Consider the following 12,925-nt stretch of genomic DNA (forward strand, 5'->3'; position numbering starts at 1 on the left):
AGAATGCACACCACACAAGGTTGGAGAAAGTATGAAAAAGCCCTTGGTACAGAGATAGAGCCCTAACAAATATACGAGAACATTAAGATAGATACATTTGGAGTCGGGGAGATTCTTTAAACCAATCCCACGTGGACCAAACTATTTTAAATTGTTCCAATCTGTCGTCATCTTCCGCCACCAGCATTTCCATATGGCGGATTTTTTCAAGTTCGGATACCCAGTCCGCTATAGCAGGAGCAACAGGCTGCCTCCACAATCTCGGGATAAGAACTCTAGCTGCAGTAAGAAAGTGCCGTTGGGCACCTCTTTTAATACTTTTAAGCGAGCCCGGGATCATAGATAAAAGAGCCACGTTAGAAGTATTGGGTACTGTAGAACCGGAGCAGTCATTAAATATCTGAATCCAAGGAAATTTTAATATCCCACCACTATTCATAGCTAGTTCTAAAGTGAAGATATTCGGGGTCGGGCAGCTGCAAGCAATACTCATGTCTGACAGTAATGACGATATTCTGATGTCTTACTGTGTATGTTCTTCTCTCCCTAATTTTTACCCTATGTTATTGTTTAGTTAGACAGAACACGACATTATTTTTTTTGGTTTTTTTATAAAAATTGTCAAAATTTTATACAAAAAATCAAAATCAAAAGGATAAAAAACTTTTTAGATTGCATTGACCTACAAGGATTCGGCTCCATCGTCAACAAGTGAAAACTTTGTATTCTGCAGCAAAGAAGGGATTGCCACCTAGAAAGCATTATGAACATGAGTTGGGGTTGGGCCTGGGTTGGGTTAGGCCCACAAGAGACCCTGTCACTTTTCCCTGAATGAACACAATGGTCCTGATTTATTAAAGCTCTCCAAGGCTGGGGAGAATACACTTTCATCAGTGAACCTGGGTAATTAAAAGTAATTTGCTATTTCTTAGAAAATGTTTTCAATCTTGGAGCGAGTCCATTCCAGGTTTACTGGATCACCCACTTATGGAAGTGTATCCTCCGCAGCCTTGGAGAGCTTTAATCAGGGCCAAATTCCAGGTTTGCTGGATTACACAGTTTCTCTCATAAAAGTCTATCCTCTCCAGTCCTGGGTAGGTTGTATCAGGTTGTATGACAGGTTCTCTTTAAATCCTCTCATTATCACTCTTATTGCAATGTTGTCCTACCTGAAATAAAAATTTGTTTTTGTCTTACAGCAATCAAAGGGTTAAGAAAGCGGTGGTGTAATGGGCTGCAAACCGTTAGTTTCAAAACACCCGTACTCTTACTTTATGTTTCCTCATGATGTGCAAACCCCCAGCAGTCAGTTAGATGTTGAAAACAAAAGCATCTGATCAGTTCCGCTTCACCAAAAAAAGATATGCAAGATGTTCTGTGCTGCAAACATCACAGGCAACCCCAAAAAGTTACATTTCCCAATTGTCTTTTCAGAAATGGACAGAAGACCGAAATAATGAAAGCAAGGTTCAGGTTATAAAGTCGTATTCATCAAAAACAGTCCACAAGTTCTCAGAATGAATCCAACAAAACCAGAAACTGAGCGGTCACATATACCTTGTGGCCCATGGGGTTTGTGGTCACCTGACCATCACACCGATGTGAGTTGCTTTTCATCCCCGTTCTAAACTTTGGCCATTAATATGCAATTATGGAGTTCTTCCTTTCCCATGGTCATTCATATGGAGCCTCCACTCTGCCAGGAAAGCTTTCCACAAGATTTTGGGTTGTGTCTGTGGGATTTGCCCCATATCGGTGAGGTCAGGTACTGATGGTGGGGATTTGCCCCCTATTGGTGAGGTCAGGTACTGATGGTGGGATTTGCCCCATATTGGTGAGGTCAGGTACTGATGGTGGATAAGAAGATCTGGCTCACTATTACAATCAAAGGTGTTCGGTAGATCTGAGGTTAGGTAGCTCAAGTTCCTTCACATCAAACTATTAATTTTGTGTTGTCCTCTCCACCCCCATGTCTAATAATATAGAGTCCTAAATTGTGGCTATAACATCCTCCACTCTTCAGGATTTTGGAATCCCTCAAATTAAGATACACAACATGGTTGTGTCCATATGATCCCCTATATGATTCTTCTGGAAAGGTCTTCAACAAGATTTTTGAGGGTCCCCGTGGGAATTGGCCCCCATTTGTGAGGTCAGGTACTGATGTTGGGTGAGAAGACCTGGCACCCAAAGGTCTGACACCTGACCACCTGTATGAGCTTGTTGGACATCCCATTCCAAAACCATGACCATTCATTTGGAGTTGCCCTTCCCATCCTCCATAGCAGTTATTATCAAGTCAGTCCTCCATTGTGGTATTTACACCCTCCACTTTCCACTTTCATAAAGTTTGCCTTCCCACCCTCCATAGCCATTATTATGAAGTCAATCCTCCATTTTGGTTTTTACACTTTCCACTCTTTTGCGAAAGTTTCTCACAAAATGTTGAAAGCCCTCAAATGATAATAAAGGTTTGCATTTTGGAAACCTTCAAATAAAGATACAAAAAAGTTTGTGGCCCCTTGTTCATTATACCTATATGAGCTTGTTGGACATCCCATTCCAAAATAATGGTTGTTGTTTGGAGATACTTCACTCACCATAACTCTTACTATGGAGTTATTTCCCAGTTGACTATAACATCCTCCATTCTTTTGGAAAGGTTTTGGAGGGTGCCTGTGAAAATTTTCCCCACATTGTTGAGGTCAGTTACTGATGGTGGGGATTTGCTGGTGTATTGGTAGCCAAGTGTAGGAACAAAAGGCAGCCAGGAGCATTGGTAGCCCAGATAAAAAACAAAGGACAGCCAGATGCATTGGTACCCAGATGAGGAACAAAATGCAGACAGCTGCATTGGTATCCCAGGTTTGGTTAGATAGGCAGCCAGGTACATTGGTAGTTCAGATGAGAATTTACTGATGGTGGGGATTTGCTCCCTATTGGTGAGGTCAGGTCCTTATGTTAGATGAGAGGACCGGGCTCACCATTCCAATTCATCACAAAGGTGTTCAGTAGGGTTGGGGTCAGGGCTCTGTGCAGGACATAAGAGTTCCTCCACACCAAACTGGTGACCCCATGTCTTTATGGAGGGGGCTTTGTACCCCGGGGTACAGTCATGGGGGAACAGAAAAGGGTCTTCACCAAACTGGGACCACAAGGCTGGAAGAGCACAATTGTCTACAAAGTCTTTTATGATAGAGGATTAGCAGGAGCCTACACTGGGGAATCCTGGATGCCCTCATTTGCAGTAGAACCTACATTGTGCTGATTGTGCAATTACTTGCTGGGAACCCAACAGGTCGGCTGTAGCTTTCAGTAGTCCAGCAGCATGGACACTGGCTCTCTTTGAGCTGACTGACACCAGTAGTCCCATTTCCCACCAAACATTCTATGCACACCCATGGGCTGCCTTCATTAGACTTGAGTCAATGTGAGCTATGGTCCATTCTATCACAATGGTCAGGGAGATTCAATGTACACAGTGCCCTGCTGATGGAAGCTGCAGCACCCTGGAAAGTGTCGGATGGATAGGAATTCGGCTCTCCTAGATTTGTCTGGAGAAGGCGTGGAACAGCTCATGATCCAAAGCATATCACATGATCTGTAAAACATGGCGGAGGCAGTGTGATGGCTTGGGCGTGCATGGCTGCCATGGCACTGGGACACTAGTGTTTATCCATGATGTGACACAGAAGCAGCCGAATGAATTTCATAATACAGATGGACAATGACCCAAAACATACAGCCAAAGCAACCCCGGAGTTTATTAAAGCAAAGAAGTGGAATATTCTGGAATGGCCAAGTCACCTGATCTGAACCCAGTTGAGCATTTCACTTGTTGAAGACTAAACTTCGGACAGAAAGGCCACAAACACACAGCAAGTGAAAGCCGCTGCAGTAAAGGCCTGGCAGAGCAATAATAAGGAGGAACCCCGGCATCTGGTGATGTCCATGAGTTCAAGACTACAGGCTGTCATTGCCAGCAAGTGGTTTCCAACCAAGTATTAGAAATGAACATTTTATTTTCAGCTTTTTCATGTGTACAATTACTTTTCAGCCCCTGAAATGAAGTGATTGTGTAATAAAGGATTTAGTTCCTCACATTTTATGCAATCTTTGTGTACAACCCACTGAATTAAAGCTGAAAGTTCAACTACTTCATTTACAATCATTGTGGTAATGTACAGAACCAAAATTAGACATAAGTTGTCTCTGTACAAATATTTATGGACCTAACTGTATTTATTTATAATATATATTTTTTTAATATTCTTTAACATATCCATACTTTTGAATCTGTGATGTTTACCTTTAAATATTTTCAGCCAACATTTTCACAAGATTTCATAAACATAATTCTGGGTAAATGTTGTGTGAATTTTGGGTAAAAATCTTGAAGAACAGATCTCACATTTAGTAAATTCCACTGCACACAAATCTGAAGCCTGGCCAACCTTCGCGGAGAGTTTAATAAAATGCGTTCATCTATTTATGGATGTTTTATCCCTATGCAGAAACATTCAGATGATCATTTCTTCCGTGGGAGCAGTCACGGTACACAATATTCCCATGTCATATAGATGGGAACTATTTATGACCCTCAATATTTATGGCTGCTCGTTTCTTATTTGGTTGTTTTTATATCATACTGTTACACAAATACACTTTTATTGATTGTAACAAGAAAGGGGTGTTGCTCCTGTAGTAGTGCAGGTACCTCCCATTAAAGTCAATAGAGGTCTACTTATAAAGGGTGTTGGTTAAAGATAAAGCGAGACCCTTTTTTTTATTTTATAAATGTATAAAACGGACAGCAATTACCCAAAAAATCACTTGATTACTATATTTGGAAGTAGCAGAAGTGGCCCGTTCACTTACACGGTTGCTATGTACCACATTTTTTCAAAATTAGGAAGCAAAGACAAAGTTAAAAAAGCAGACTAGTGTGTGGTTGTAAAAAGTTTGTCTCTTTCCATGTGCAGGGGAGAGAGCTGAAATGGTTACAGTACCAGAACAAATATTTAATTGTCACCACAAGAGGGCAGCAAATACACACCACCCAAACACATCGCACACAATGCAAAGCACAAGGGGGCGCTGCTTGGCTCTGGAGGAAAAGAAGTTTAAACTCCGGATAAGGAAGGGATTCTTCACTGTAAGGTCTGTGAAAATGTGGAATCGGCTCCCTCAGGAAGTAGTTTCAGTAACTACTATAGATTGCTTTAAGAAAAAGCTGGATGATTTCTAGAAACACAGAATATAACTGGGGATTAAGGCTTTAAAGTAAAAATAACAGACTGCTGATCCAGGGAACATCCGATTGTCTCATGGGATCAGGAAGGAATTTTTCCCCAATTGGTGCAAATTGTACCCGGGGGTTTATTTTGGCTTCCTCTGGATCAGCTATGTCTTTTAGGGTTTTATATCTGGGATATGTTTATTTCCCTAGTGGTTGGACTTGATGGAGTGACTAACTATGTAACCCATGTTGCTTTACATATTTGTGGGTCTCACTGTTACACTATTGGTAAAAACTGTTACCTACTAAAGGCAAGGCAAGGTATGACCATCTCTAGGTGACCATGCATCTTGTAATCTATTTAGAATGTATGCAAAGCCAAAAATCAAAGACTATATTCTTTTTATGATCCTGCAAGTATACACAAATGAATGTTTATTTGCCAATAGTACATTTAGATTCACATTTCCTTACAACACACAGCTTTTTTTATGAACTGAGTGGTGTCAACACTGTTCAGTTGACTATGCAAACCCTCCAATGTCCAGTTTGTTAAACCATAGGGACTAATTATTCTGTGGTCCAAGATAAGTACTGGGAGGGCTGATAATTTACCTTCAGAGGACACAGGAAGTGTGCATGGGACAGTTTTGAGGGAAGTGTTTTGGGGAATGTGCATAGAGTATTGTAAGCCATGCTTTCTGTACAATAAAGCTTTTTTTTTTTAAAGGAATAATTTGGTACACAACCCAAGCTTCTTCATATGGATGTCTATGGAGAAGAGATGGAACACCATGGTTTGGTTGGCAACCAGGTTGGGCCAGCATCATATTGCCATATGGAACAATATTGTTTCCCCATTCTTGTGGATCAAGATCTGTTAACTAATCAATAACAAGAGGAAAAATGTTACATTTTAAATGATTTCTGCTTTTTCAATGTTGCATGCAATAATGCAAGAAAATAATTTTCCTTGCTGTAGAGTATTATCTGTATTAGTCCACGTGCCCAGGTCCCTAAGCCATTGTAAAAGTGTTTTTTGCAACTCCCCCCCTCAAAAAAAAAAAAAAGTTCCCCATTAACCTTCATATATTCTGTAGAGATTTTTCCATTCCTGTGGAAATTTAAACAAGGCCAAATTTGTCAAAAACATTACAACATACAGGTAAGAAGGGGCCCTTTGGTTGGCAGAGGGGTGATTTGCCCCAAAGCCCTACTTATCAGTGGGTCAGCACTGCCTACTGTAAAATGTTCCTCAATAACCAGCACAATGTCTTCCTCCAGGCAAGGTGCCAACCACCAGTAGACCTTGTTCCCTCCACCTGGCTGAACAAGTTCCTGAAGTTGGATTCATATTCTACAAACAAATGGAATTTTTATTTTCCACAAACCTACAATTAAATTATTTTGTGATGGTGACATGGACTTTAGTTCGGATCTGAAAATGACAGATTCTTGGTAAGCTCATTATGAATTAATGATATTGTTTCTCATATCTAGGATAAGGATTTAATAACAGGAATATTATGTGCTGTTGAATAAACATTTCTTTGCTCGTACTTTGTTTATTCCAGAATATTAGTGGATAAACTGAGTTGTTCTTAGGACAGCCAGCAACTAAATGAACTGCATAATATTTACCGGCAATATAAACAGTTTAAGATTTCAGGCCGAGAACTCTTCCATTTTTTAATTTCTCGGGTACTGAGCCCATGAGTTTCAATGTATTTGACGTGGCGATGTTCAATATGCAAAACAAAAGGCTGTTCAATAATTTGTTTTGTGTCAAAACATGACAGAAGAGGGAAGAACATCAGAAGAGAAAGAAGAAGAATGTGAAGAACATCAGAAGAGGTAGAAGAGGAATGTACATAACAATAGAAAGGGGAAGAGTGTGAAGAACACCAAAAGAGAAAGAAGTTTGTGAAGGACACACAAGTGAAAGAAGAAAAGTGTAAGGAACATCAGAAGACAAAGAAAAGTAATGTGAAGAACACCAGAAGAGAAAAAAGAATCGTGTGAAGAACACAGAAAAGAAAGATGACGAATGTGAAGAACACCAAAGAGAAAAAAAAGGGTTTGAAGAACACAGAGGAGAAAAAATAGGAGTGTGAAGAACACAAGAAGAGTGTGAAGAACACCAGAAAGGAAAGAAAAAGAATTTGAAGACCACCAGAAGAGAAAAAAGGGGTTTGAAGAACACAGAAAAGACAGAGGAAGCGTGTGAGGAATATAAGAAGAGTAAGAAGATAAAATGTGATGAACACCATAAAAGAAAGACGAACAGCGTGAAGAACATTAGTAAAGAAAATATGAAGATCTGAAGAACCTGAAGAAAAAGAAAACGATTGTGAAGAACACCAGAAAAGAATAAAGATAAAATGTGAAGAACAGCAAAAGAGAAAGAAGAAGAGTGTAAAGAACATTAGAGAAGAAAGAAGAAGAAAGTGAAGAACATTAGAAAGGAAAGAAGAAGAGTGTGAGGAACATCAAAAGGGAAAGAAGATAAAATGTGTTGAACATTAGAAAAGAAAGAAGAAGACCTGAAGAACTAGAAGAGAAGAGAAGAAGAAGAGAGAGAAGATTACCAGAAAGGAAAGAAGAGAAAATGTGAAGAACACCAGAACAGAAATAGGTTGAAATATGAAGAACGCCAGAAGAGAAAGAAGAAGAATGTGAAAAACATCAGAAGGAAAAGAAGATAAAATTAAATAAACAACATAAAAGAATGAAGAAGAGTGTGTAGAACATTAGAAAAGAAAGAAGAAGACCTGAAGAACCAGAAGAGAAGAGAAGGAGAGAGAAGATTACCAGAAAGGAAAGAAGATAAAATGTGATGAACACCATAAAAGAAAGACGAACAGTGTGTAGAACATTGAAAGAGAAAGAAGCAAAAGAAGAAGACCCGAAGAACCAGAAGAGAAAGATGAAGAGCGTGAAGAACACACTGGCTGTGGGGGTGTTAATTTGAAGATTATTTATATTGGGTTATTGTTTAAGGGCTATTGCTGTTGGAAATATTGCTATGGGGGTTCTTCTTGTAGATTTATTGCCATTGGGGGTAATAGCTAGCTAAACATGCTGTAGCCCCCCCCCCTCCCCCAATTTTTAACAAGCTCATATTGAACTCCTTATTTTGTAACTAATCTTAGGCCCCACGTTTTGCATGGGCACCTTAGTCATGATGAGGCAGAAAGGTTTGTTCACACAATTCTAAGATGTCTTTGGAAAATTTATATATATTTTTTTGCTTTAACATTACCCTTCACATAATTGGGGGGGAATATAATTCCTTCATTTTTTATCATAGACAGTTACCATGTGACCGTATCTTCCCCTCTTTTTTTCTTTTATTATTATTTCATATTTGTGTGAATCTATACCAAGTGACACAACCATACAGAACATGGTGTGCTTCTCGCACAAGGCCAAATGTTTTCCTTCGGCTTTATATGCCGCATGAAGGATGAATGTTCCAATGTTCTACCTGTGTGGGTGATCTGGTTAATGTTGACTATAGATCTGTGAGCGAGATTGTCTTCAGCACTTGGATTTGCTTTGATTTCATGTGGCAGCCCAGTCAGAAGTTATACAGAGTAAACAATGGAAACTATTCGACTGTTTATAGGGATGGAGGATGACGAAGAGCGCCGCTCTTTCAGCCCTGGGATTCAGCAATCTTAAATCAAAGACCAGATTCTGCAGAATTTTAAAGAAAACTTTATATTTTTTTTTGTGTGTTTTGGAAGCGAAAAAAATGAAAATGTGTGATTCTGACGTAATCAATAATCATCATCTTCTTATCAATGGAAATGTGTCACTGAATCAATATACAATGGAGGGGTGACAACACTCTGTGCTGTATCAGGACAATAGAAACAGGACAGGACTACACATGAGTCTAGGGACCATTAGATGGCCATTGGGCCCGAACCTTCAAATCACTGCGGAAATTGCTCAGTTGGTTGGTTAGAGCTGTGCAGCTACCCAACACATGAGAAGACGGACTGTGAAGCCTGTTGGTGTCAAATGGGACCAAGCAATATAGACAATGAAATAAGGAGACGTATTTCAATCTGTATCAATGTCAAAGGAAGGAATGGGGGGCCCAAGCTGCTGCCTTGCCTGGGGCCCCTTTTGCCATCTCTGGGGTTACAGGGAATACCACCTGTAGTAATGTCCTTAACATTGATGGGTGATGTCCATCTAAGATGAATACAGAACAGGCAGAATACACAATTATCTGTGCATAAGATTTCTGGCAGGATTATTCTCTCTCTCTCTTGCTCTCCCTCCTTATCTCTCTCTCATATATATAACATATAACAAAGCACTTTCAATAGGACCATAGAAAGTGAATAGAAGCAGCTCATTGCCAAGATGTAAATTCACTTTAATTGCATTGCTGTCAGAATCCTTTTCACTGACGTATTAGATACACCCAAAGATACACCCAAAGACACACAACGGGAAGACGGATTCTTATTCTAGCCCCATTGTGCACAGCATGGTCACTGTCTAAACATTTATAATTTATGAGTTTTCATTTGGATTTCCTTCCTTGTGTGCTTGAATTTGATAATCAGAGCGCTCAGGCGCCACTTTCTGCAAGCCAATGCAATGGAGAGGAAGAAGACCAATGGGATCACAAGGTGGAGATCCAAAAATGAAGCATGTCCAGGAAGTCCAACCCTCAAACCATTGCAGAAATTAGATATCCAAAACTAGAAAATAGGAGAGAGCAGCAGCACTGTCTGTCCGTCTTTATTTTGTAGGTGTGAATGGGAATGTTACTCATGGGCGGGCACAGGGATGAGACAGGCCCCGCCTCCATCATCATGCATGGTTGCACTCTAATTCCAAAAAGAACTTCTACTATCTCATGCACTGGTGTTGCTTTTTTGCATATTGCATATTATCTACAGGAAAATACATATTGATATGTCATAATTGATGTGAGTCACCACTAAGTGGTGTCAGCCTTGCCCATTGCATTTTGCTAAACTACTCAAATACTCCTACTCTTCAATCTCTAAATCATGAAGGCTGATTGTTCCATGGTCCAAGATAAGGTAGCATTGCAGAGTATGGATCTGAGTATCTGATGAGGCCAACAGGCATTATGTTTAATTGAATCAGTAACAAAAGGTTTCCAATGTTATAATTATGAGACTAAAAAAGAACAAAAAAAGGAAGTTTAGTGTCAGGGTTGATATACATTGTAAACATGTCAATACCAGTAGCATCCACTAGATGGCGCAGGTTTAGCTTCTGTCCAAGCTATGCCAAAGAAACAAATGTCTGATCATATTGCTACAATAAAAAGAAAATATATAAAAAGATTCAGAAAAAAAAGCTCATGCAGAAGAAAACAACAAGAGTACATTTTCCCTTAATCCTCCTATTCATTAAATCTGCCCTCTGGCTTTCCCATCATTAGATCTGCCCTCCAGCCTCCCTTTTATTAAATCTGCCCTCCAGCCTCCACTTCAGTAATTTGCCCTTTTGCCCCCTCCTTCAATAAATTACACCTCCAGCCTCCTTTTCATTAAATCTGCCCTCCAGCCTCCCATTCATTAAATCTGCCCTCCAGTCTCCCCTTCATTAAATCTGCCCTTCAGCCCCCCCCCCCTCCTTCATTAAATCTGCCCTCCAGACCCCCCTTCATTAAATTTTCCCTCCAGCTTCCCATTCAATCTGCCCTCCAGCCTCCCTTTTAATCTGCCCTCCAGACCCCCCTTCATTAAATTTTCCCTCCAGCTTCCCATTCAATCTGCCCTCCAGCCTCCCTTTTATTAAATCCGCCCTCCAGCCTCCCATTCAGTAATCTGCCCTTTTGCCCTCCCGCCCCTTCATTAAATGCTCCCTCCAGCCTCCCCTTCATTTAATCTGCCCTCCAGCCTCCCTTTCTTGCACAGTTGACTGGTTTCTTCTTTGGACTTATATTGCTTTCTCTGGTTCTGTGCACACTGTGAGTTTTTCACAATGTACATCAGAAGCTGCATCAAGTCATATGGAGCTTTGCTGGGGGACTTTCAGCATCATCTAGCCCCTCCCACCCCAGACTAACTATCCCTGATCCCGCCCCTTTCATTCATTGGATTTCACTTCCTTCAATCACGAACACTCAGCATCACATGTGGGTGCCCACTCCCTCCAGGCTGACACCTAAATATCTGTATAACTCATCCAAGAGCCAACCTATTACTTGCATCACTGCTAAGAGTCCTGCGGATGAGTATATACATCTGTGCTGTTTTCAGGCAGATATGTACAGCACCCTTTTGGCTCCCCCTACCACTCATAATCTGCCTGCACTATATAGGTACAGGGATCCAATAATGACATCACTTGGTCTAAATTAAAGTATGGATAAGCAAAGGAAACAGAAAGAAGGCAATATGTAAAGGACTAAACTACAGCTTTTCAGCTGTCTATACATTGACTCCACCCCTGCATAGCAGCAGATACATTGACTCCACCCCTGCATAGCAGCAGATACATTGACTCCACCCCTACATAGTAGTATATACATTGATACCTAAATGATACATTGTAATTTTTTTTTAATTAGTTTGTGTTAAAAATTCATATGGTACATAAAACGTTTTCATTACCACAGATAACTTTAGAAAAGTTCCTGTGACATGAATCAATCACTGAATGTTTGTCAGATGATTTTCTTCTGCACATTCCATCTCTGAAATCTTCTCCTCCTATCAGCAGCTGTCATTTCCTTGTCTTCCTTTTTGATGACTTGGCTTTGCTTCCTATCCACGCAATGCGTTTGTCTTCTTCCGGCGTCAGGGGCCACAACGTTGCACCTCTCCTCCCAATGCCATGAGAACGACCATGGAATGAGGTGACTCCAAGATTGTCCTGGAATGTGTCAGGAAGCCCGGCCTTCATATGAGAGGGCCCCACATGCTTCTCTTGTTAAGGCATTTCCTGACACACAATTTATGCAAGGGAGCCTTTCATTACCTGCAAAATCAAGGGAAGCATCAGAAAAGGCGCAGCGACCACCAATGAAAATATCATGCAATAACACTCTATTCATTACAGGGCAAAGTAAAAACCCCTGAAAGGATTAATTTTTATAAATATACCTGCCGCGGAGTATAAGCCTTCTTTTGGCAGGGTGACAACTCTTTTTGCTGTGCATTGAAATTATTGTAGAGTTGTCACTTTACATTGTCAGGTGTAGTTGGATAGATATGGGGGTAAATATTAGAGGTAGACGTAGAGTGTGTTGTTGTATAAGGGCAATAGACGTTCCTCAGCCAACAGCTGCCCCCACAGGGCCCGCAAGTCAGTTCAGCAGGAAGGCTCCAAGTAACATAGACACAGGGGCTAACTGTTGGCTACATTCACCACTGGTGAATAAAATAAGGATAGCTTTCAGTATGTTACTTCTGATGGTACTCATAGTCTGAGCAAGTTCCAAATCTAAAAACATAAAAATATCCTTTATCTTTTTCTGTCCTCATCTTCATTTGTATCACACGCTACCCCGCCCAGACACTGCAGATCCCAGTGGGAGGGGTTAACAACTGTCACTCCAGAAAGAAGTGGGTGGGGCTGGGTGTGGCCAGGTGATGATTGACAAACTACAGGCTTTTGAGCCAGCAGTGACAATGCTGATAGCCAGCCCGCCCCGATCCACGCCCATCTTCCCTCCTCCTT

Source organism: Pyxicephalus adspersus, chromosome Z (assembly GCF_032062135.1).
Source record: "Pyxicephalus adspersus chromosome Z, UCB_Pads_2.0, whole genome shotgun sequence".
NCBI classification, from domain to species: domain Eukaryota; kingdom Metazoa; phylum Chordata; class Amphibia; order Anura; family Pyxicephalidae; genus Pyxicephalus; species Pyxicephalus adspersus.